Raw genomic sequence first — 22,806 nt, 5'->3', positions numbered from 1 at the left:
TCATAAGAGGAAAGTATTCCACACTCCTAATCCATAGAGGAATTCGCCCATGTTTTCTTTTAGTATTATATAATTTTTCACATTTAAATTTCTAATAAATTTGAATTTATTCTAGTACACAGTAGAGGGATAGATTGATTTGTCTCTTTCCAAATGGGTATCTAGTTATGCCAATATCATTTATTAAAAAGTCCACCTTGCTCTTCCTCTTTCTTCCTCTTCCCTTCCTTTCCTTCCATTTTCAGAATAATACACTTTCAAAGCTATTTAGTGGAGTGTCCGCATGTGACACAGAGTGGCAGTACCTGAGTAGAGTGAGAAGGCTCAAAGAGGAAAGGCCTTAAATAGGATATCAGAGTTCGGGTTGTGCCTGAAAGGTGTGTGTGTGTGTGTGTGTGTGTGTGTGTGTGTGTTGGTTAGGAGGACCCAGTGTTAGGCGTGAGAACTCAACAAAGGAAGGTGGACATTTACATGTTTGGGAATCAAAGTATGAAACATCAGGGCCAAAGCAGAATGAGGAGGTCATAGGCACACAAGATTGGCCTGGCACGCAGTGTTGAAGCCCAAGCAGGGAGAGGAGGATGTCCACACTGGGGGGAACCCCAGCACAGGGTGTCAGAGGCCAAGTAACATGTTGTAGAAAGGCATCTGCATGGAGGAGGAGGTGTGGCAGTAGTGACAGGAGATTGGTTATATCCAGAGGAATTGAAACAGGTAAATATGTGAAGGATTTTGAGAGATGATTATCTCATTGTTGAGTAAAGAGTTACAACATAAAATGAAACAAAATGAAAATGGACCCCCTTCACTGAAAACTACAAAATAGTGCAGAGAGAAATTAAAGAAAAACTAAGTAACTGCAAAGAAATACAATGTTAATGTATTGAAAAACTCAATTAAGAAGTGAATCTTTCCCAAAGTGATTAATAGAGTCAATGTCATCCCTTTCAAAATTCCAGTAACATTTTGGTAGAAATTAGTAAGTTGATTTTAATGTTTATAATGAAATACAAAGGACCTAGAATAGCTAAAATAATTTTGAAAAAGAAGAAAAAAGTTAGAAGACTACAAGTATATGATTTTAAATCTTATTATAAAATTATACTAATTAATAAAGTATGCTATTGGCATAAGGAGAGATATATATCCATGGTATAGGTCTTGTTTAATTTCTCTCTGCAATATTTTATTGTTTTCAGCGTAGAAGTCATACATGTCATTTGTAAGTATATTGAATTTTTGACTCTATTTTAAATGGTGTTGGCTTTTAAATTTGATTTTTTAATTGGCTGTTGCTAGTGTATGTAAATAAAATTAACTTTGCATCTTGACTTCTATCCTGTGAGCTTGTTATATTCCCTTTTTAATTTCAGTTGTTCTTGTGGATTCATTTAGAATTTTCTACATATATAATCATGTCATCTATGAACAAAAATAGTTTTTTATTATTGCTTTCCTCTGTATACTTTTTATTTCATCTTCATGCCTTATTGCACTAGCTAGGACTTCCAGTACAATATTAAATAAAAGTGATGAGAGTGTGAAATTTTGCCTTATTTCTAAACTTAGGGAGAAAAGAAGTCTTTTACCATTAAGTATATTAGCTGTAGTTTTTTTTGCACGTGTCCTTGATCAGGTTAAAAAAAGCTTCCCTTTATTTCTAATTTGCTGAGAGGTGTTGTCATAAATAGATATTTAATATTTTTCTGTATTTATAGAAAGGATCATATGGTTTTATTCCTTTATTCTGTTAAGATAATGAATTACATTGACTGATTTTCAAAAGTTAAACTAACCTTGCATTGCTGGAATAAACTCAGTTGGTTATAATGTATTATCTTTTTTATATATTTCTGGATTTTATATCCCAATATTTTGTTAAGAATTTTCTCTCTAAGTTAATGACACTATAAGTTTGTAATTTTCCTTTCTTATAATATCTTTTAATATGTTTGTCTTATCATCAAAGGCAATATGTTATGTTGGCCTCATAAAACAAGTTTTGATATATTTCCTCATCTTATGTTTATTGAAAGTACTTGGGTAGTATTAGTTTTATTTCTTCTTTAAATGTTTGTTAGAATTCATCACTGAAGCCGCAATAGCCTAGACATTTCTCTGAAAGAAAGCATTTAATTATGAATTCAGTTTCTCTAATAGAGATGAGACTATTCACTTTTTCTATTTAATTTTATGCTATTTTATGTAAATTGTGGGGTTTTTTTTCAAGGAAGTTTTCCATTTCATCTAAGTTGTTAAATTTTTTGGTGTAAACTTGTTCATTGTTTTTTCTTATCACCTTTCAATACCTATAGATCTTGTATTGATGTTCCTTTATCCTTCTTAATGTTAGTAATTTCTGTCTTCTTTTTTCTTTGTCTTTATCAGTCTTGCCAAAGTTTATCAATATTAGTAGTCTTTCAACAACCAAACTTTTGGAGTCATGATATTTTTTATTAATTAATTTCGGCCTTTATTTTGGTCATTGCTGGGTATCTCTAAATATATGACACATTTCAATGCTCAAATATATGGAAGTGACCTGTTTATGCACAGAGGCCAATCAGGAAATGAACTTATATTTGTCAGAAGTTACTGACTGACTTTCAATAGAAGCTATTTAACTAACTGTTAGACATAATTCAGTTAAGGAAAAAAAGCAAAACAACCCCTTTAATAGAATAGGAAATGCAGATAAAAACCCTAATGTTATTTGATAAGACTTATATTTTATTGTTAAACCTAAATCTTCTGAATTATTCAAGTTCAGTCACCTGGGTTGTACAAAAAAATATTATTTTCATGGTATAGTACATAATCAATTGCTCATAGCCAAAATTTTTCAGAAAAACCTTTGACTTTTAATGAGAAAAAAATCATAGACCTTAACTTTGATTGAGAAACTAAAGAGAGTGGTTCACATTTAAAGGTATGCCATTGTTAATTGGTAAATCAGTTTTTTAGTTTATTTAGTAGGATTTTTTTTATTGGTGATGAATTTGTCATTGATATCTCTGAATTCAAGAAATAATATACATAAGTATTTTTCAGAGAAATGGTAGTCGGTGTCTGTGTAATGGGTACAGTGTTTTAAAAACATTTTCTGATTTGTTTTTTTCTAACTGTGAATCATTGTGTCTCCCTGTATCTTGGCCAATAGAAAAGGCTTGGTTTGAGAAGGGAGAGGCCTGATGTAAACAAGCCTCAGTGGAGGATGAGAGTATGAAAAAAAAATGCACTCTGGTTCCTAAAATAGACGGAAGAAAGTGACTGAAGGATAGGAAAGTAGTGAGGCACTTGGATCCCGCCCGATCTCCTCTTCTGGTCTAAAGTCCAAGAGTAGGCTAGGGGAAAGCCAAGGGCAGAGGGGCTTTCCTCCCACTTCCTGCCTGGACTCTGGGAGGAGACCACCTTGCAGGTTGCTCTGCCTCCAAACAGTGGTGGCTTCATCAGAGTAAAGGGCAGTACAGCAAATTTGGAGAGGGGACGAACCATGTGTAAGCCCGTGAGCTGCATTGTCCTCCTGCACCTTCAGTAGCTTATTCTGCTATTAGGTGTCAAAGCTGAAATGCCAGCCTGGGCAGTCTAAATTCAGAAACTGAACATTTAATTACCCAGCTGTGCATGGAGAGAGGGGGCATGGAAGAGAATCTCTGCTGTTTCCAAAATGTAGTGAGCCTTCCTAAGATCACTAGTGCTATTGTTTTCCCACCTGAGCTCAAAGGTCCTCCAAGCATGACCAGACTCCTGGAAAGGCTTATGCCCTGTCATCCAGCAAGGCATAGCTACACCTGTATTATGAGAAAAATGTATAGCCTTAAATGTACTTACCATTAAATAAGAATGAAAATATATAGCCTAATATTCTAAAGAAGAAGTTAGAAAAGCAACGATAAATAACGATTAAAAAAGCAGGTGAGAAGAATTAATGAAGATAAAAGCAGAAATTAACTAATTGGAAAATGAAAATTTTGCAAGAAATAAATGCATATTGATTCTTTGAATATACCAGTCATCAAAACAAATCTCTGAAAAATCAAATCAATATAAAAATAAAGAAAATATGAATATGAAACATCTGGAATTAGAAAGAGAATATAACTAAAAATACAAAGGGGTATTTTTTGTTTTAAGTTCTAGGGAATGTTATGTATAATTACATGCTGAAGCTCTGAAAATTTCATTCATACTGATGACCTTTTAGGAAAAATAAGAAACCAAATTAAAACAAGAAAAGGAAATAAACCTGAACTGAGCAATATTCATGAAAGAAAAAGATGAAGCTGTCAAAGCGCAAAAGCTGCTGCCCCTGGGGAGCCATTTCTCAGGCAAGTTTGTTCAGATCCTAAAAAGTATGTCCTTGCTGTTTAGATTCCTCTTGAGCGTATAAAGTTTCCTTATTAATATTAAAAAGCTAACATAATCCTGATTCCTAACCCTAATAGAAATAACACACAGAGGGTAAAAACAAAACGTATTGCATCTTCATGTATACATGTTAATGCACAAAGCCTAAATAAAATAGAAAATCTAACTTTTTCATGAAAAAGCTGAATTGAAAAAAGTCAAAGAAATTTCCTGGCTTCAAGTCTTCTCAGTGCCTTTAATTTGTTCATATACAAGAAGGAGCAACTGTCTTCAGTCTTTCCAAATTTAGTTGATTATAAAATCTTTTTTAATGCCAGACATGATGTGCTTTATAACTCAGTTTGAGAAATATTCAGCAATATCAATAGATGAAAGCAAGGGAAAGCAGGTGATCATTTTGATAGATGGTAGAACAGGGAATGACGAAATTCATTTTGCTAAAACACTTTGGAAAACCAGAACGGGAGTGTAACTTCAAAACTAAGAGCCAACATAAAATTTCACAATGATGGATTAGAGGCATTTTTGCTAAAGTCAGAAAAAGAAAAAAAGACTTAGCACACTTGTGTAAGAATGCTTATATATTCCCACTGGGGTACTGATGAAAGAAAAGAAATAACAGACACAAGTACAGGGAGGGAAAAATATAGGGTTAGTTTACAATGACTGGTTATCAGGAAAAGAACTCAAAAGAGCCAACCAGTAAAAGTTGAAATCATGAGAATGTTCAACAAGGTAATCAGTTAGCAAAGAAAAGCTCAAAAGTATATTAATAAAAAATAAACTATTACGAAATGGAAAAATTTTCCTATTTTCCATAACCACAAAATATAGGAAGTAAATAGGAAAAAAGTAAAAGAAGTATCCTGGACTTGAACAAAATGCTTCGACTCCAATGAGGGACATAAATGAAGACTTGGATAGCTAGAGAGACAACATGACTCTGATAAAGCAAATATCAAGTTATCTAAAGAAATGCAGTACAAGAAAAGCAAGTAGGCTGATGAGGGAGAGCCAGCAGGGCCAGGATGGTTCCTTACAGAGCTGACCTGACCCGACCAGAATTGCTGGTTATCGGGCAGCTAGTTCGTCACCCTGAAAGAGTATGATGTGATGGTCGAACAAAATCCACCCCAAGGAAAAGTTCTGTGGAGGGCTTTGAGCCCTGGGAAAGTGTCTGTTAAGACTCCTGTTGGGAGAAAGCAGATCAGCACTGTGGTGAGCTCCAAAGAGGTTTCAGATGGGGTATTCAAACCTACTGAGAACAAACGTGGATAGGCTGAAAAAGAGGGACACAGAAAGCAAGACTAAGAAGAGCAGAGCAATCCAGTGGGAGGCACAGAATTTCCTGCTTTCATTTTACTTTTGGCTACAAAGCCAGATTCCTGGTTCCCCCACAGTAACTGTTTTCGTGTGAGATTAGGGTCATTTTGGAGGAAAGAAACTTGTAATGTTTACAAGGCAGTTGTGGTAAGAAGCCAAGTTACTTTAGATCTGGCTAATTAGTCTGGGTTGTATGCTTGTGTATGCCTGGATTATAGTTTAGAGTCTCTGCAGCCATCTGTGTGAAGAGCAATGCTCACCATTAAAAAAACAAAACAAAGGAAAAGAAAAAAGTTACTGTTTGAAGAAAAACAATCAGGGATAGAGTAGGGAAGACTTGGAATCCTAGATGTAAAGCCACATTATTTAACACACTGTACTATCAGAATAATGTAGGGTATACAAATCAATGACACCTATTAGAAGGCCTTGAAACACCCTCAAGTATGTATAAAAATACATTCAGGGCTTCCCTGGTGGCGCAGTGGTTGAGAATCTGCCTGCCAATGCAGGGGACACGGGTTCGAGCCCTGGTCTGGGAAGATCCCACATGCCGCGGAGCAACTGGGCCCGTGAGCCACAATTACTGAGCCTGCGCGTCTGGAGCCTGTGCTCCGCAACAAGAGAGGCCACGATAGTGAGAGGCCTGCGCACCACGATGAAGAGTGGCCCCCGCTTGCCACAACTAGAGAAAGCCCTCGCACAGAAACGAAGACCCAACACAGCCATAAATAAATAAAACTAAATAAATTTTTTAAAAAATACATTCATTATGCAAGTGATTTATCAGTTAAGGTAAATTTGGCTGCATGAAACAGAAATCCAGTTATGCGGAATTCACTAAAGAGGAGTTTCGGTTTCTCACAAGCAAGACGTCTAGAGCTAGCATGATTATTCCAGAAAATCACCTGGGGTCAGAGTTCTCTGACCTCCTGTCCCACCATCCTCAGCAGGTGGATTTGCCTCAGGGTGGGAAGATGGTTACCTCACTGACTAACAGGATCCACCTCATATTTCAGGAACAAGGGAGGAAAAAGGTGAAATGACACTTAACAGTGAGACCACCACTTCATAAAATGGGAGCTGCTCTGCTCTCTGGCACACACAGTCAGCTGCAAGGAAATATGGGCCCATTGCTCCCAACAATTGGGTTCTATTAGTCTAAAAAAGAATGAGAAATGGTTATGAATAGTAATGAGTCAGCCACGAGTGGCATTTTAAATGAAGGATGAAAGGTTGGATTGATCAACACATAGAGTGATGCTGGCTAAGCATGGCACGGCAGGGGTCGGGGGGAAGAAAACTAAATTAGAGTTCTCCCTCACTTACTACATAAATATAAATTCCACGTGGATAAAAAATGTAATTGCCAGGATAAATCATGGGTAATACTCATGCAATCATGCGGTGGGGGGGATGCTTTTCTAAGCCCAATGCCACAAGCGTAAAGACAATAAAGGAAAAGATTGATGAATTCAGTTATTGAAATGTTGAAAACTTTTTTGCTATAGCTTCCAAGCAACAAAATATTCATGAACATAATTCAACAAAAAACTATTTACTAACAAAAATCTTTTCAATATATACTACAAAGGGTAAATCTCCTTAATGTAAGATTTAATTAGAGAATAATTAATACAATAAATGGCAAAGGTTCATTAACACAGTTTGGAAGAGAAGAGAAAATTAACCATCTGATACATGAAAATATGCCTAACTTCATTATTAAGCAAAGGAATGCAAATTGACAATAATGAGTTACCATGTCTTACGTGTAAAACTGTCAACTATTAAAAAACATGATGACATCAGTGACTGGGGTACAGACCTATATGTCTACTAGGAGAAAAATTCGAACTGTTTTTCAGTGGGCAATATAACAGTATATAATACACAATATATTATAAACAGTATATAATGTATTAAATACCTTAAATGCCATTGCTAATGTTTATTCTATAAAAATTTTTAGAGATCTGTGAAAGGCTTAGCTATGAAATTTTTGTCATGATATTGTTATTTAGAGTAAAAATTTGGAGAAGCATAAATGTTCACAATAGGAAATTGGTTAAATAATTTTGTTATACAAAAATAGTTTATTCTCTCATTATTAATTATACTATACATGAAATTTTGTGATATGGAAATACTCTCCTGATATATTAAAAAGAACATACAGGGTAAGAAACATTAAAGAGATTGACAAACAGACTAAGAACAAGATCGACATGCAGAGAAGATTCAAATGAATCTTTGAATTTATGTTTCAGTTATCTGTAATTTCCTTTTATAATTAATATGCAACATTTATAACAACATCAAAAAGCAATAAAATTTATCGTGAATAATGTTACACCAAAATATCAGTGATGGTTATCCCAGGATCAGAGGACTGTGGAGGCTTTCCATTTATGTTTTCATTTATAAACTTTTCTGTGTTTCCCTTTAATGAACAAGTAAACTGCAATCTGAAGAAACAAATGCTATTTTTTTAAAAATAACACTGAGGTGCTCTCTGTTGCTCTCATAATAGAGTCCAAAGTTCATTAGAAGGTATGTAAGTTTCTTCATGATCTGGCCTTTACTTGCCATGAGACATCTCTCTTACTATCTGTTCTACCACAGTCCAAGGCTGGACAGAACTACTTTCAGTTCTCTAAAAATAGCAAAGCTCACTCTCCCCCTCTGGGCCTTTGCTCCTGCCCACATGCCCCTTCCTGACTTCTCACAGCTCCTTCTACTGGAACCCTCCCACCCACCCCTTTACCTTCACCACCCAGCTTGGTGGGTCAGGTGCCCTGTGCATGCCTACATCATTGCATTAATCGCACACCATTTTCTGTTTGCTTGTCTTTCTCACATATTGGATTCTACATTCCTATAGGGAAGCATTTAATGAGTGATCAACAATTATTGTTGTCAAAGGAGGTAATGAATGAGTAAGAGAACAAATGGAATCAGCCTCTGTGTATCAGATCCTGCTGTGGACATCTCATTGAATACTAACCAAGATTTATGAGGCAGGTGTTATGCGCCCCTTTCCAGCTAAGGAGACCAAAAATTTAGGAATTTGGATCACACTCAGCAGCCCCTGGCGTGTAGTAAGTGATAAAAATTACAGAATAAAAGTGCACTCACAGTCTGTGGCCATTTCTATAAAGTCAAAACTAAGTGAAGAAATGAGATAATTAAAACAAAAAGCACTTTGCTATGGTGAGGTTGAGAGTGGAAATAAAAACAGGTTATTTTACTTTTTTCTTTTTGTTTTGAATTATTCTAGATGTCTACAGAGTACCTGGATTCATCTGCATTGAAACCCCTTAAGAATTTTGATAGGTTGAACCAAAACAGAATAATGAAATGCACCCTTCTAGGCAGGAAGGCAGAAGCAGACATAAAAGATAATTTCTCTGTGTTATTTGGCCTTTATGGAAAGGACCATGATGAGCTTCTAGAAAATGCATTATTGATGTGATGTAATAAGGTGAGCTATCTTTCTTCTTTTCAAATAATGACTTATTTTATATTAACCGTGGTATGAAACATTGCCACTAAAGTTGTTTTTCAGCACAAGTGAGTTGTATTTGATCTCATACCCTGCCTTTTCCATCTATTTCAATAACTCTCATGTTTCATCAATGAAGCTTTATTCATGTCATTATTCCATTTCTAGTTCAGCATGGATGCAATGGATTCAAGAAATTTTTCTTGCCTGAATCATACCCTTTGTTCCCTACATTTAGTTTTCTTTGGTTTCTGAGTGATTCTTGGTCAATTCACGCTTACCTTCATATTTCATTTCCTTCTACAAAAAACCTTTAACTGTGCTACAGTTGAGAAAACAGATGTTTGCCAATAATTAAATATTTTTTTTAAAAGGGCAGCTGCCTCTGCTTAATGTCTTGAAAAATATTAAAATCCACAGCCCTGTTCTTTTACTGCATGTGCGTATCTCAATTGCATGCAAGATTGTTATTGGAGCACCAGGGCAAACAAACTCAAAATCCAAATAAAGGGATTTTTATTTAGAATATCAACTTGGAGGAGAAAAGCTAATTAGGGCTTGATATAAATTTTACAAATCCAAATTACACAAACATTAATGTTCTTCCCCAGCTACATTTGATAATGATGTATTTGTTGTCTACTTAGCATTCAGTTGGCACGAACTCATAAATATATACATAGTGAGCGAATATCCATTTTCTTCCTTCCCATGATGGAAAGTCTTTTGTGTGCCAGGCACTCTGCTAGACAGAGTGTCTGTTCTCTCAGAGCTCATGGTCTCAGAAGAAGATGAAATCACACTGATGAGTGTATAATTACAAGCCAAGGTGAGTGCCCTGAAGACAAGGAGCATGGTCACAGGAGCTTCTCTGGGGTGAGACAGTCCACTGGCACACCTTCCAAACCTCTACACTGTGGTCCCTGGTAAATCTGTGAAATGCCTGCCCTGCCTGTGCTTACACTGAAACATTTTCCCTGCCAAATGCTTGAGGCAAAAAACTTGATAGACCTGACCTGGCCAGAATTTTAAAATTCAGTTAGAAAGTCTTCTGCTTCTGTGGTTGATACTGCAATGCATCTTATTTTCAGATTTTTAAAATTTTTTAATTTTTTTTAAATAAATTTATTTATTTATTTATTTATTTTTGGCTGCATTGGGTCTTTTGTTGCTGCACGTGGGCTTTTTCTAGCTGCAGCGAGCAGGGGCTACTCTTTGTTGCAGTGCATGGGCTTCTCATTGCGGTGGCTTCTCTTTTTGCGGAGCACAGGCTCTAGGTGCACGGGCTCAGTAGTTGTGGCTCCCGGGCTCTACAGCGCAGGCTCAGTAGTTGTGGCGCGTGGGCTTAGTTGCTCTGCAGCATGTGGCATCTTCCCGGAGCAGGGCTCGAACCCGTGTCCCCTGCATTGGCAGGCAGATTCTCAACCACTGCACCACCAGGGAAGTCCCTTATTTTCAGATTTGAAATGAGAGATTTCATCCAGGTGGCTGCCCACCTACCAAGGCCTTATTTAGAATGTTTGGTTTAAAGAGTATCTGCAGCAAAGAAGGGCCTGGAACAAGCACCAGAGTTAAATCCACTGTGGCAATGGCCAGGCAATGTGGTAGTGCTCGGCAGCATGCACAGCGTTGCCTGGACCACTCTGTCTCGCTTCACCATTGCTCACAAACTCCCTTTGCATCCCATGCACACACACACACACACACAAAACTTACATCAAGTGCGTACTATTAATTAGAATCATTAGGAAAAGACTGACAAAGCAAGAGGTGCTTGAGTCCATCCAGGATAACTGAAACCCAGGGAAGGAACTGAATGAGAAGAGTGAAAAATTGGCCTTTTGGCAAATACACACGGTCAAGGTAAACACTGTATCTGGGAATGATTGACTGGGCTCCCGGTTAAGTGGGTTCATGTTAGACACTTGATGACTTCACATGGGGTAAGTATTATCTGACCAAGCTGCAGCAAAACACAGCTCAGAAAGTTAAGTCTGTCAGCAGAGAAGGGAGGGGAGGAGGGAGGGAGGGACAGCCCAGTCCTCAGGGTTATTTCATTTCTCTTTGAATGTTCAGTTTCAGATTTGAACCCGTCTCTCTGACCTCAAAGCTCTACATTTTCTGCTAAAGTGTAAGCATACAACAAAATCCCCATTTCCAAAAGTCAGCCCTCCACATGAACTCAGTTCATGCTGATTTCAAAAAGCAGAGGAAGTTTTAATGGTTTCCCATGACACAATGAAAACACCCAAACTCCCAGAAAGGCTTTCACAGCCTCCCACCCAACAGCTCGACTACTGATCTGATCTTACTTTCCACTTCCAGGAACAGCTCTAGTCTGCAGCATTTCATGTTGTTGGCTGTCTCCCTCTGGACGTCCCTTTCCCACCCACCAAAGTCCTTTGTGTTCTTTGTGTCCCTGCTCCTACCATCCCACCTGCTGTAGGAGGGCTTCCCAATTCCCTTCCCAATGCTTGTCACTCTCCCTGGACTTCTGTCACCTGTCTCATGTCTGAGGTTATCTTCAGCCATCTGTGCATCTCTCTACAGACCCAGCACAATGCAGAGCACAGAACTGGCTTCCAATAAATATCAGTTACATTGAATTTAAAGATGATGGGTCTGTAACTTTATTTGCAGCTAACCTTAATATCCTCTGGAGGTTTCTCCTGGAAAAATGGGAAAATCACATTTCAATGATTAACACAAAATTCAAAGGCAGCAAACCCAGCATGGCTGTCTTGTAAGTGGCTCCTGTTACTTCTGGTACCTGATTAAGAACTTGCCTGCCTGACCAGATTATGTGTTTATGTTAGACCCAATTTGGAGGATGAAATGATGCTGGATAGAAAAAGTCCCATTGATTTTCTTTCATGTGCCTCAGCTCAGCAGCTGTGCCTGGGTGCCAGCCATGTCCAGTGTAACAATAACCAGAGGCCTGGGTGTTTTGAGGTGAGCTATGGGCTTGAAAGGCACGTTACAGGGTCCTCAGTGTTTGCTCTGGGAGATGCACCTGCTTAGATGCCATTTGAACTACCAGTTTCTTGATACATTGTCCTTGTACAGCTCCAGCAGACCCCAGGGGGCTGTCTGCACAGCCCTCAGGTTGATGGCTAGCAGACCTACTCTGCAGGACTCTAGAAATGCGGTGCCTTTGTCTTCCTTAATTCCTTAATTGGCACAGAGGAGATTCCATCCTCCTGGGAAGACCACAGGGCAACAGAGAGCAGCGTGGTAAAGAAAGCATCCCGCCCATTGAAATGATACCTATTTATTCCATGAGCACTTACACCCAAAAGGAAACAAACATAAAATTACAAAGTAGTTTGTGCCTTTCTCCTTATTCATTATTTCCAGCATGGTAAAGAAAGCATCCCGCCCATTGAAATGATACCTATTTATTCCATGAGCACTTACACCCAAAAGGAAACAAACATAAAATTACAAAGTAGTTTATGCCTTTCTCCTTATTCATTATTTCCAACATTATTCTTCACAGCCACATGCTGCCTTCCTTTAAAGGCACCAAAACACTTCTCAGATGTTGTCTGGACACAAACATCCTGAACAAAAGAGCAGAGGCTGCTGAGGGTCATATCCTGTCCCTGCTTCAACAGCCTTCTCTAAGTTCAGCATCATTTGAACATGAGGAAGAAAAAAAATGGTAAAGAGAGGAGGTAGACTGGACACACAGGCAGATATAAGGACCTGACAGAGACAGCCAGAAAGAAAGACAGAGAAGAGATAGACATGGGAAGAGAAAGGGTGTGTCCAAGACAGCCTTCACCCCAGTGAGTGCCAGGGGCTGTGCTGGGCTCAATGGCATCCAAGACCTTTTTTTTCCTCCCAAGCACCACTCCTTCTGCTCCCCTGCTACACTTCCCTCACTCTTCCCTCCCCCAAAACACATCAGCTCTCTAAGATTCGGGATGCCCAAGTTGGACCCAGCCTGAGATGGCAGTGACAAGGAGATGCTCCACAGAGTAACAGAGTAAGAAACAGACTCAAGAAAAGAGAACATGAGAAAATAGCCATGGGGAGAAGAAAAGGAAGAGAGAGAGAGACAGGGTGATGCTGAGACAAGGATGAATCTCTCTGGGAAGCCATTTTCACATTACAAAGTAAACCTGCTGGGAGCGGGCATGGGGAAGGTGTGGGAGGGTTATCTCCCCACGTTGCTTCACCTACGCTGGGGCCAGACTCCCTGAGAGGTGCGGTGGGGGCCTTTTCTTTGTCCCTTGATTTGTAACTAAGATGCCAACCACCCGTGATTTCCAAGTTCCTCAGCTTTTAGGGCTGACCCTGCCTTTTAATATTTAAGTGACAGTGGCTTATATTTAGGAAATATATGCTTCAGTCTATAGAGTTCAACTGTCATGATGCCCTGCAACTTATATGCCAATGGCTCCTCCAAAAATAAGGTGAATAATAAAAATTTAAAACATACATAGAAAAAGAGAAATAAAGCAATTGTGGCTAAATGTTAATAATCCTTGACTCCATGTAGTGGGCTTAAGGAAGTCAGAGTGCTATTCTTTCAACATCTCAGGATGTTGAAACTTTTCGTTTAATATAAAAGGTTGAAATATCTTTTAAAAATAATAAAAAGCAAGAAAAAAGTTCATGAAGGCCCTTGCCCAGTGAGTGGGAAATTGCCGCACTTCCACATTTCTCCCAGGCATTGCTTGCTGTGACTTCCTGCACCTGCCAAATCCTCTCATCATTCTCTCCTCAGGTTTGCTGATGCTCCCTTCTCTACACCTGACACAGACCAGACATGGAATATGACCCCTTCTTCCTTGATTCCCACAAAACTCCCTACACAAGGCAAGTGTGTGCAATCACTTTGACCAAAGATCCTGGGGCAATGGTTGGGGGCAGGACTTATGTTACAGAGCATCAAAAGATTACATGAAAATGGAATATTTTTCTTTTTTAAATTAATTTTTATTGGAGTGTCGTTGCTTTACAATGTTGTGTTAGTTTCTTGCTGTACAGCAAAGTGAATCAGTCATGTATATACATATATCCACTATTTTTTGGATTTCCTTCCCATTTAGGTCACACAGAGCATTGAGTAGAGTTCCCTGTGCTATACGGTAAGTTCTCATTGGTTATCTATTTATTTTTAAATTTATTTATTTATTTATTTATGGCTGTGCTGGGTCCCCATTTCTGTGCGAGGGCTCTCTCCGGTTGCGGCGAGAGGGGGCCACTCCCCATCGCGGTGCGCGGGCCTCTCATTGTCGCGGCCTCTCCTGCTGCAGAGCACAGGCTCCAGACACGCAGGCTCAGTAGCTGTGACTCACGGGCCCAGCCGCTCCGCGGCATGTGGGATCTTCCCGGACCGGGGCACGAACCCGTGTCCCCTGCATTGGCAGGCGGACTCCCAACCACTGCGCCACCAGGGAAGTCCCTGGTTATCTATTTTATACACAGTAGTGTATATGTGTCAGTCCCAATCTCCCAATTCATCCCACCCTCCTTCCCCCCTTGGTAACCATAAGTTTGTTCTCTACATCTGTGACTGTTTCTGCTTTGCAAATAAGTTAGTCTCTATCATTTTTCTAGATTCCACATATAAGCGATATTATACAATATTTGATTTTCTTTCTGACTTACTTCTCTCTGTATGACAATCTCTAGGTCCATCCACGTCTCTGCAAATGGCACTATTTCGTTCCTTTTTTAATGCTGAGTAATATTCCATTGTATATATGTACCACATCTTCTTTATCCATTCCTCTGTCGATGGACATTTAGGTTGCTTCTGTGTCTTGGCTATTGTAAATAGTGCTGCAGTGAACATCCGGGTGCATGCATCCTTTCAAATTAAGGTTTTCTCTGGATATATGCCTAGGAGTGGGATTGCTGGGTGATATGGTAGCTTTATTTTAAGTTTTGTAAGGAACCTCCATACTGTTCTCCATAGTGGCTGTACCAATTTACATTCCCACCAACAGTGCAAGAGGGTTCCCTTTTCTCCACACCCTCTCCAGCATTTATTGTTTGTAGATTTTTTGATGATGGCCATTCTGACCGGTGTGAGGTGATACCTCATTGTAGTTTTGATTTGCATTTCTCTAATAATTAGTGATGTTGAACATCTTTTCATGTGTTTGTTGGCCATCTGTATGTCTTCTTTGGAAAAATGTCTATTTAGATCTTCCACCCAAAAAATGGAATATTTTTCAATCAAACTTATAAACACCATTTTCCTTTATGGTTTTAAAATGAGTAATGCACTTTAACATCCTACTCTTGAAGTCATATTTTCAATAAAGTAAGATAACTGAAAGGTGGCCATTGCTGTTTCTAGAAGTCACCTGGCCAGTCCTACCACCAGGAGGGCCAGCCTAAGGTTTTTTGCTGCTTTTCTTTTCTCTTCAAGGCCCAGCCTCCCATCATGCACTCAGCTGATTCCCTTTCCTCCTCCACCCCCTCCCTCTCTCTGTCCACACAAACTCTGAATTCAACTCAATTTCTCATGCAAAGCCACTCAGTTCTCTCTATATTCTGTCCCTGCCTTCAAACGCTGTGTCTATCTGAGTGGTAGGAGGGAGAGCTACACTCAATAGAGCCACGGATCTATTAATTCATTTGGTTAAGCAAAAAATCATTTGCCCCCAAGAGCAATCATGTTAGCAGAGGGCAAAAGCATAGATGCAGTGTTCGTTTAAATAGCAATTAGAAAAATTGTTGCTACCCTGAACTGTGGCTTCACCAAAGAACCCTATTTTTTTTTTTTTTTTAAGAACCCTATTTAAAATGTGGCAAACACTCAGTAGCAATTTGTATGGGGACTTTGTCTATTTGGCCTGCTGCAGAAAGGCAGTCCTCTTTAAAATGAGCTATAAGAATGCTACTGTCATCATATCTTCCTGGGTCACTAGCCGGCGACAGGACAATTGAGACAATGTAAAGAAGACTACCCCCACCCCCTTTTCCCAGCCCAGTGATCTGCCCAACCATCATTGGTATTCTTGACTCAGCCCTCCCACAACAGCTCTATTCAGTCTCTTCAATTCTGTTCAGACTTTTTGACCTGGATCTCAACTCCTTTTGGGGGCCTTACTTTGTACTTCCTATGCCAGGGTCCTGGACCTGTTCTGAATCTACCCTGATCCTGGAAAACCTGCTTTCTGTGCCTTGTCCCCACTCCATCTAATCTGTTTGGCTTCATATGAGCAGGATTCAGTGACCTCTGCCTTCATATCATTTTTGCCAGTCCCAATTTCCAAAGGTCACATGAAAACCTTGCGGAACATCATCCTTTCCCTGTCATTTCTTCCTCCAATATCCCAACTCCCGCAAGACGTTTCTTCCCAGAGGCTTATTCCAATCCTCCACTTTGAGTGGAGTGCACTCTCTGCCTTGCTTCTGGAACTTTGGACCATCAGAAAGAACCATGGAAATATTACTGGTCTAAGACCAGCCAAGTGCCTCTTTGTTCTGAACAAGAGCATGTTGGAGTCGTTTGCTTGCATTAAAATGGAAATTTCAGGACAATAAGAAATAGAAACTTGTTCAAGGTCTCACTCTCCAATCCCCTGTTAATTGAAGTACCAGGTGATATTTAAATAGCACCTGCACTCCTGGATAAAGGAGGGCTTCTTCAGCTGCAGACCTGCAGGGAGCCCCAAGCAGTGGGTGATGGCCCTCAAAGCAACCAAAACGCTGTGAGCAACCAGCATGACCCTTTCCAGGGCAGGGTAGCCATCTCTACCCTCTTGCTATTGCATCCAGGCCCAAAGGTATGATCATAACTTATCTTACCAGATTTTGGACAATATCGGGTAAATATCATCCTAATTTTGGTAGAAACATAAAAGCAAGTAAGCATGATTTCTAAACAGATGGAATTTTAGTCTAGGGTTTGCAAAAGTTACATTCGCCTTCATTGTAATTGTAACTGCCTACAGAGTGGCAAGTAGAACTCCTTGTTCCTTTCCTAAAAATCTGCAACTAATAGCCTCAGCCTGTTAATCCTGTTTCTCATAATTGGGAAACACTATCTGATGGACTCAGGGGTCTCCTGTAACAACCACATGCCAGCGAGTGGTACTGTTCTGAGAAGAACATCTGCCTTCCTTGAGGACCACACACCCTGGTCCTCTTACAGGTGGACACACATACTCTGCCTCAGTGACTAGTCTGGGGTTGGCAACATCTTCATCCTGGGCAATCAGAGCCCTGCCCGTGGAACTGTGTAACTTGAGCTCACCCGAGACAGCCCTTTCCACTCTGGAGGGAAGATTGGGAATATGTGAGTCCAGAGCCATCAGCTGCTCCTGGGCCTACTGCCTGCCCCAAGCCCACCTGCAGGAGGAGAGAAGGAACCTGACACAAACAAGAGAAGCAGAGGTGAGGGACACCGAGGGGGCCCGAGGTTCCAGTGACAAAAGTCCTTAGAAATGCCGTGGGTACAGCCTTCCTGAGGCTCTGTTTTTAGGTTGTGGTTTTTTTCTGATATTGGTTTTGACTTTCTGAACTACCCTGATCCCTCCAATGTATCTTTTTATGCTTAGATGAATCTATTTGGTTTTCTAATACCTGGAACTCAAAGAATCCTAATTACCAAATGGCCCATTATTTATTTTGATAATTGATATAATTACTATGTGCCAGGAATTGTGTGAGGCCTTGAGGAAATGCACGTAAGTAGGATGGCTTCTCCTCTTAACAGTACTCACCTTCCAGGGGAAACCGCAGCTGGATAGCACTCCTTTCTCTGAGTTCCTGGATTTATCTGAGTGTCAACGACCCTTTCTGAGGATACTTTAGCACGCTGTCTCCACAGGAGCAGCAATGGCCCTTTTTCCATTTTATATTCCTATTATCTAGTGCAATCATAAAGAGCCTCTGAATATTTGTTATGGGAATAAGTGAAATGCAATAATAATAACAACAAAGATGTTTTATAGTTTTCAAAGCCCTTTCAGATAAAGTATATCAAATACCCAGAATATCCATGGGATCTTTATAGTAGAAAGTTGATGTTTATCAGCATCACAGCCAAATGAAAACATCCTGTAAGACCTTCAGCTTCCTTCCCTTTTCTTATCTAATCTTAATCTGGCTTTCTAAGGAGGCCTTCTTACTGGGAAAAGAATGAGCTAATGACCGAGAGCAGGGGACGAAGGGTGATAAAAGCATCTGGTTAACTTGGTTGCATTTCCTGAAAATAAAATTAATTGGTTTCTGTCGAAGATGAATCTCAGGGCCTCAGGTACCTAACAACCTGATCCTCCAGTGGTGACCTAGGAAGCAAAGTTCAGGATCTGCAAAGCTGAGGCCCCGACACCTCATTCACTCTTTCATTCAACAAGTTCTATTGAGTGCCAATTATGTATCAAGCATTACAGTAATTGTTGTGACTCTCCCCACTCTCGGGAGTTTACAGCCTAGTACAGTGGTTCTCAAAGTGACTTGTACCTTGGAATCACCAGGAGAGCTGATACCTGAATCCCACCCCCAGAGATTGTAATTTCATTAGTCTGGGGTGTGATCTGGATATCTGGAGTTTTCAAATGTCCCCAGGTGATTCTAAATGTGCCACCAAGGCTGAGAACCACTGGTCTAGGGGAAGAGAAAGATGCATAAGCAGGGAATTACTAGCAAGATTTAAGCACGTGATGCAATGGGGCCACGTGAGACCCTCTCTGCCCAGGCTTGGAAGACCCTGAGAGGCTTCCCGGAGGAGGCAACAGAGACCTAAGGGGCCATGAGGACTGGCCAGGTGATGATGTTGGGAAGATGGGAGAAGAGTATTCTGAGCAAAAAGAACAGTAAATGTCATAAGAAAGTGCCCTGAAGAGAGAGAGCAAGCCTGGTGTGTTAGATGAGAATAGAAAATGGCTTTACAGCAAAAGGAGAGATAGACAGTGATAAAAATTGAGCTTGAAAAGGTGAGCAAAGGTCAAAACACAAAAATGGAAGTTTTGGGAAGTAATTTGGAAGGCAATGGGGACACGTGACAAGGTGTGCCCCAGGAGAATGAAAGCATCAGCTGTGTTAGAGCCAGAACCCTCATTCATTGGAATAACTCTGATGGCCACACCTGTAAATAGGACCAGCCTGGTGGCAGCATGTTAATGTGGCTTTGTAATTGTGTTAATGATTTATCCTCTCTTTTAAAAATCTTGTCTATACCTAGTCATTGTGTGTGATAAATTTACAGGCTTCTTTTTATCCCCACGAGATCAAAACCACTGCATCATCTCATTAACCTTCACCACTGGAGAAGATGGTGAGGTAAATGATTTCATATTAGGGAAAATTTTAAACACTTAAAGTTTAAAAGACTTGCCAAAAACTCAGTGTGATAAACTGAGAAAATGCCAAGTTCTGGGGCTGCTTTTTCTGCTGATTCTTAGGCTCTGATTTATCTATGAGATGACATTGTGGAGAGAGAGGAACAGGTCAGCTTAGAGCATTTCTGAAGAGCAGGGCAGCACCGAGCTTCAAGCTAACCCGCATTTAGAAAAATATCAGAGGGGAACGAAATTGCTTTTTGCTCAGAGAAACTCTTCCGGTTTCAGTTCCAGGGGAAATAGTTAATTCATGAACTGAGCTGTGAGAGAAATGAATGCACTGGTTCCCAGAGGAAAAGGGATCTGGCCGTCTCGCCAACTGCTAATACAAATTTTAGGCTATTTTACATTTGCCCTGAATGCTAGATGAGCTAGCTAGATGTTGCTTATCTAAAGCTAAAACACTTTGGACTGGATTTGACGGGTAGATTTTTGCTAACTCAGCCACAACACGATGAGGTTGGCCCATTTATTTGGTTTCGAATCGGTCGACGGTGTTTCCCAACAAACTGCCAGCTCCTGTAGGCCCCCATCTGATTCTCTGCTACTCGTGCCTGAAGTTCCCTCTCAGCCTGATCACCTGAAAAAGATGGTTCAAGTTCATCTTTCAGTTCCAGCTCTGAACTCAGTCCACTGCCTGAGTTCAGACAAAGAAATCAGAGTGTGGATTAGACCAGTGCTTCTCAAACTGTAACGCATGCACTCCCAAATCACCTGGGGATCTTGTGAAAGCGCAGACCCCGCATGCTGCATCTCTGACAAGCTCCCAAGTGGTGTCAGTGCTGCCTGTCCGTAAGCCACACCTTTTTCTCCACCTGTTCTGAAGCTCTGAGATCTCTCCTCTCAAAAGCATCTTCCCCGTCAGCCTGCTTCAGTTTCTGTTAGTAGAGCATCTGAGTCTTAAAGGCCTTTTGCCCTTCCAGAGTCTCCTTTTTAAGACGCTCTCCCTGGAGGATTAATATTTGATGCTCTGTCTCAGCTAAGAGTATCAGGGATTAGGTTTCAGTTGGTTGAAATACAAACCAAAATGGAATGAGTCAGGACTGTAGATATTAAAGGGGCAAAAGCAGCAGGGAACAAAGAAAGGGACTCATTGATGATACATTCTTCCCCAATTAAAGGGAAACTAACAAATGAAAACCAAGCCACTCTTCTTGCCTTCAGCAGAGTTTCAAACCAGAAAATGTTACCTAGAACACACAGGAGAGTCATAACCTTGGAGGTAAATCCCACTCTGCCCTAGGATTGGGACTTGGGGCAAACTATGTAACCTTCTGCATTCGTTTCCTAATCTGTAGAATGGAAATGACAGTACCTACTCCATCCACCCCAAGTTATTGTGAGGGTTAAATGAGATATCTAATCTTAGCTATTGCCAAGCACCTAGTATGGTGGCCCTAATAGTCACTCAAAATATAACCAAAATGTAACAAACAATGCTCTTGAGGTCTGCAAAATTCAGATTAGCAGAAGAGCTCAAGAAGGACTTCAGGAATTCAATAAGCTCCAGTTTGGGATGTACAAAGGAAATACACATCATCATGTAATCTGTCCTCTTGTATCTTGTACCCCATCTCAGCTCTCCGCCTGCGATGAGGTCTTCCTTGACTCCTCCTTTTAATGATTGCTCCTATCTCATATACTCCTAGATTCTTTTTCTAGGGAAATGCATATTCAAGAAGGAAAACAGCCGGAGGAATTATTACGGATCCTTCTTGGTATACCTTACTTAATTAGAAGAAAACACTGAAAATCCATTACTTCACTTGCCATTTACTAACTGATGTTGGGCAAATAACAAACTTTCCCACCCTTGGTTTCCTGCTCTGTCGAGTGGAAGCAAGAACAGCTATCCCAGAGGGTTGTTGTGCAGCTCATATGGAATATTATTGTACATGGCCCTTCAGTCATTGAAAACTGCAGTCCGTTCTACCCCAAACCCCCTTCAGTGTCCCTTCATCCCATGTGTCAAATGGATTAGTCCCTTAGAAGCAAATAAACCGATCTAAACGTTGATTCTAACCTTATTGCTTCATTTTTTTCCCAAACACGATATGTTCACTCCTGTTCTCTTAACCCTTCCCAAGCTGATGCTGCCCATTTCCCCCCAAACTGTAGCAGCCCAAAGAACTATTTGGAGAAGCTGAGTTGAATGTGATGTTTTAGGGCTGTTCTTTTCTAACAATAGGTCTAAACAGGGCCAATTTGAATTCCTAAGGAGGTCAACATCTCAGCCACTCAGCCTCACGGTGGGAACTGCTCATGGGAAATGGAGGTGTCAGGGACAACACTGCAGGGGACAATGGGGAACCCCCCAAGAGGGGCTCTTCTTCTCCTCCCTAGGACTCAAATGGCCCCAAGCCAAGAATCCAAAACAAAATTGTCAACATATGCTTTGTTTCCCAACAAATGATGTTCAGTTTAGGCCATGATAATTTTTCTAAAATACCATTTAATATAAATTTTGTTTTTTATGTGGGTTAGCAGATGGGGCCTGAAAGGTGCAGAGCAGAATGGCTGTGTGGTATGTATAAGTCAATTTGGTAGAGCAACAGGTTCCATGTGTCTGCATGGGGTAGTGAGCTGTTAAAAAAATAAAAAGAAAATCAAGTCAACACTTAGGTGTTATGAAGATGAAAAAAATCATAATTTAAGAATCTAGGGGTTGTTAATCTGATTTTTTTTTTTAAGATGGGAAATGAAGTGTTGAAATACCCCTTGGGTAGAGCACCACTTTTATCAATTCTCGCCTCCTCTTTGGGTCTCAGTTTCCTTATCCAGAAAGGGAGGCTAGTTTTGGGTCAGAGATCACAAAGAGATTTCCCTTCGTGTGCTAACTCTAACCTGTGGCAGTGGCTGCTCTGAGGACTGGCCTGAGAAGTCTGAGGCTCCAGCTGGACTCGTGTCACGATAAGTAATTATTATCTGTCATGAGTCTAGGGTAGAGCCAGTTACAGTTGTGCTAAACACTTGAACCCATGTGAATCAGATGGTTTCTGAAGTCCCTTGCATTCTTTTTTTAAAATATTTATTTTCCTCTTTTTTTGGCTGTGTCGGGTCTTAGTTGTGACACATGGGATCTTCGTTGAGGCATGCGGGATCTTCTCGTTATGCATGTGGTCTCTTTGTTGCGGCGCTCGGGCCTCTCTCTAGTTATGGCACGCAGGCTCCAGGGCACATGGGCTCTGTAGTTTGCGACACATGGGCTCTCTCGTTGAGGCTCATGAGCTCAGTAGTTGTGGCACACGGGCTTAGTTGTGGCATGTGGGATCTTAGTTCCCTGACCAGGGATCGAAC

The 22,806-nt window shown here is 40.3% G+C and overlaps 1 protein-coding gene across 4 annotated transcripts in view; it reads right to left on the bottom strand.

Annotated features, from left to right (window-relative positions):
- GPR141 (G protein-coupled receptor 141) overlaps positions 1–22,806 on the bottom strand; it is a 188,099-nt gene that overhangs the window by 84,276 nt on the left and 81,017 nt on the right. Inside the window, exon 4 of one of the 4 annotated variants that reach the window (XR_014266434.1) lies at positions 17,571–22,092. The exons of the other annotated variants lie outside the window; for them this stretch is intronic. The gene's annotated coding sequence lies outside the window, so the exon portion shown is untranslated. Of the gene's footprint in view, positions 1–17,570; positions 22,093–22,806 lie in introns of those variants that run through there. 4 annotated transcript variants of the gene reach the window in all.

Source organism: Balaenoptera physalus, assembly GCF_965194825.1.
Source record: "Balaenoptera physalus genome assembly, chromosome: 8".
Taxonomy (NCBI): Eukaryota; Metazoa; Chordata; class Mammalia; order Artiodactyla; family Balaenopteridae; genus Balaenoptera; species Balaenoptera physalus.
Note: the sequence above shows the minus strand (reverse complement) of the source record. Positions and strands in the feature narration are given on the sequence as shown.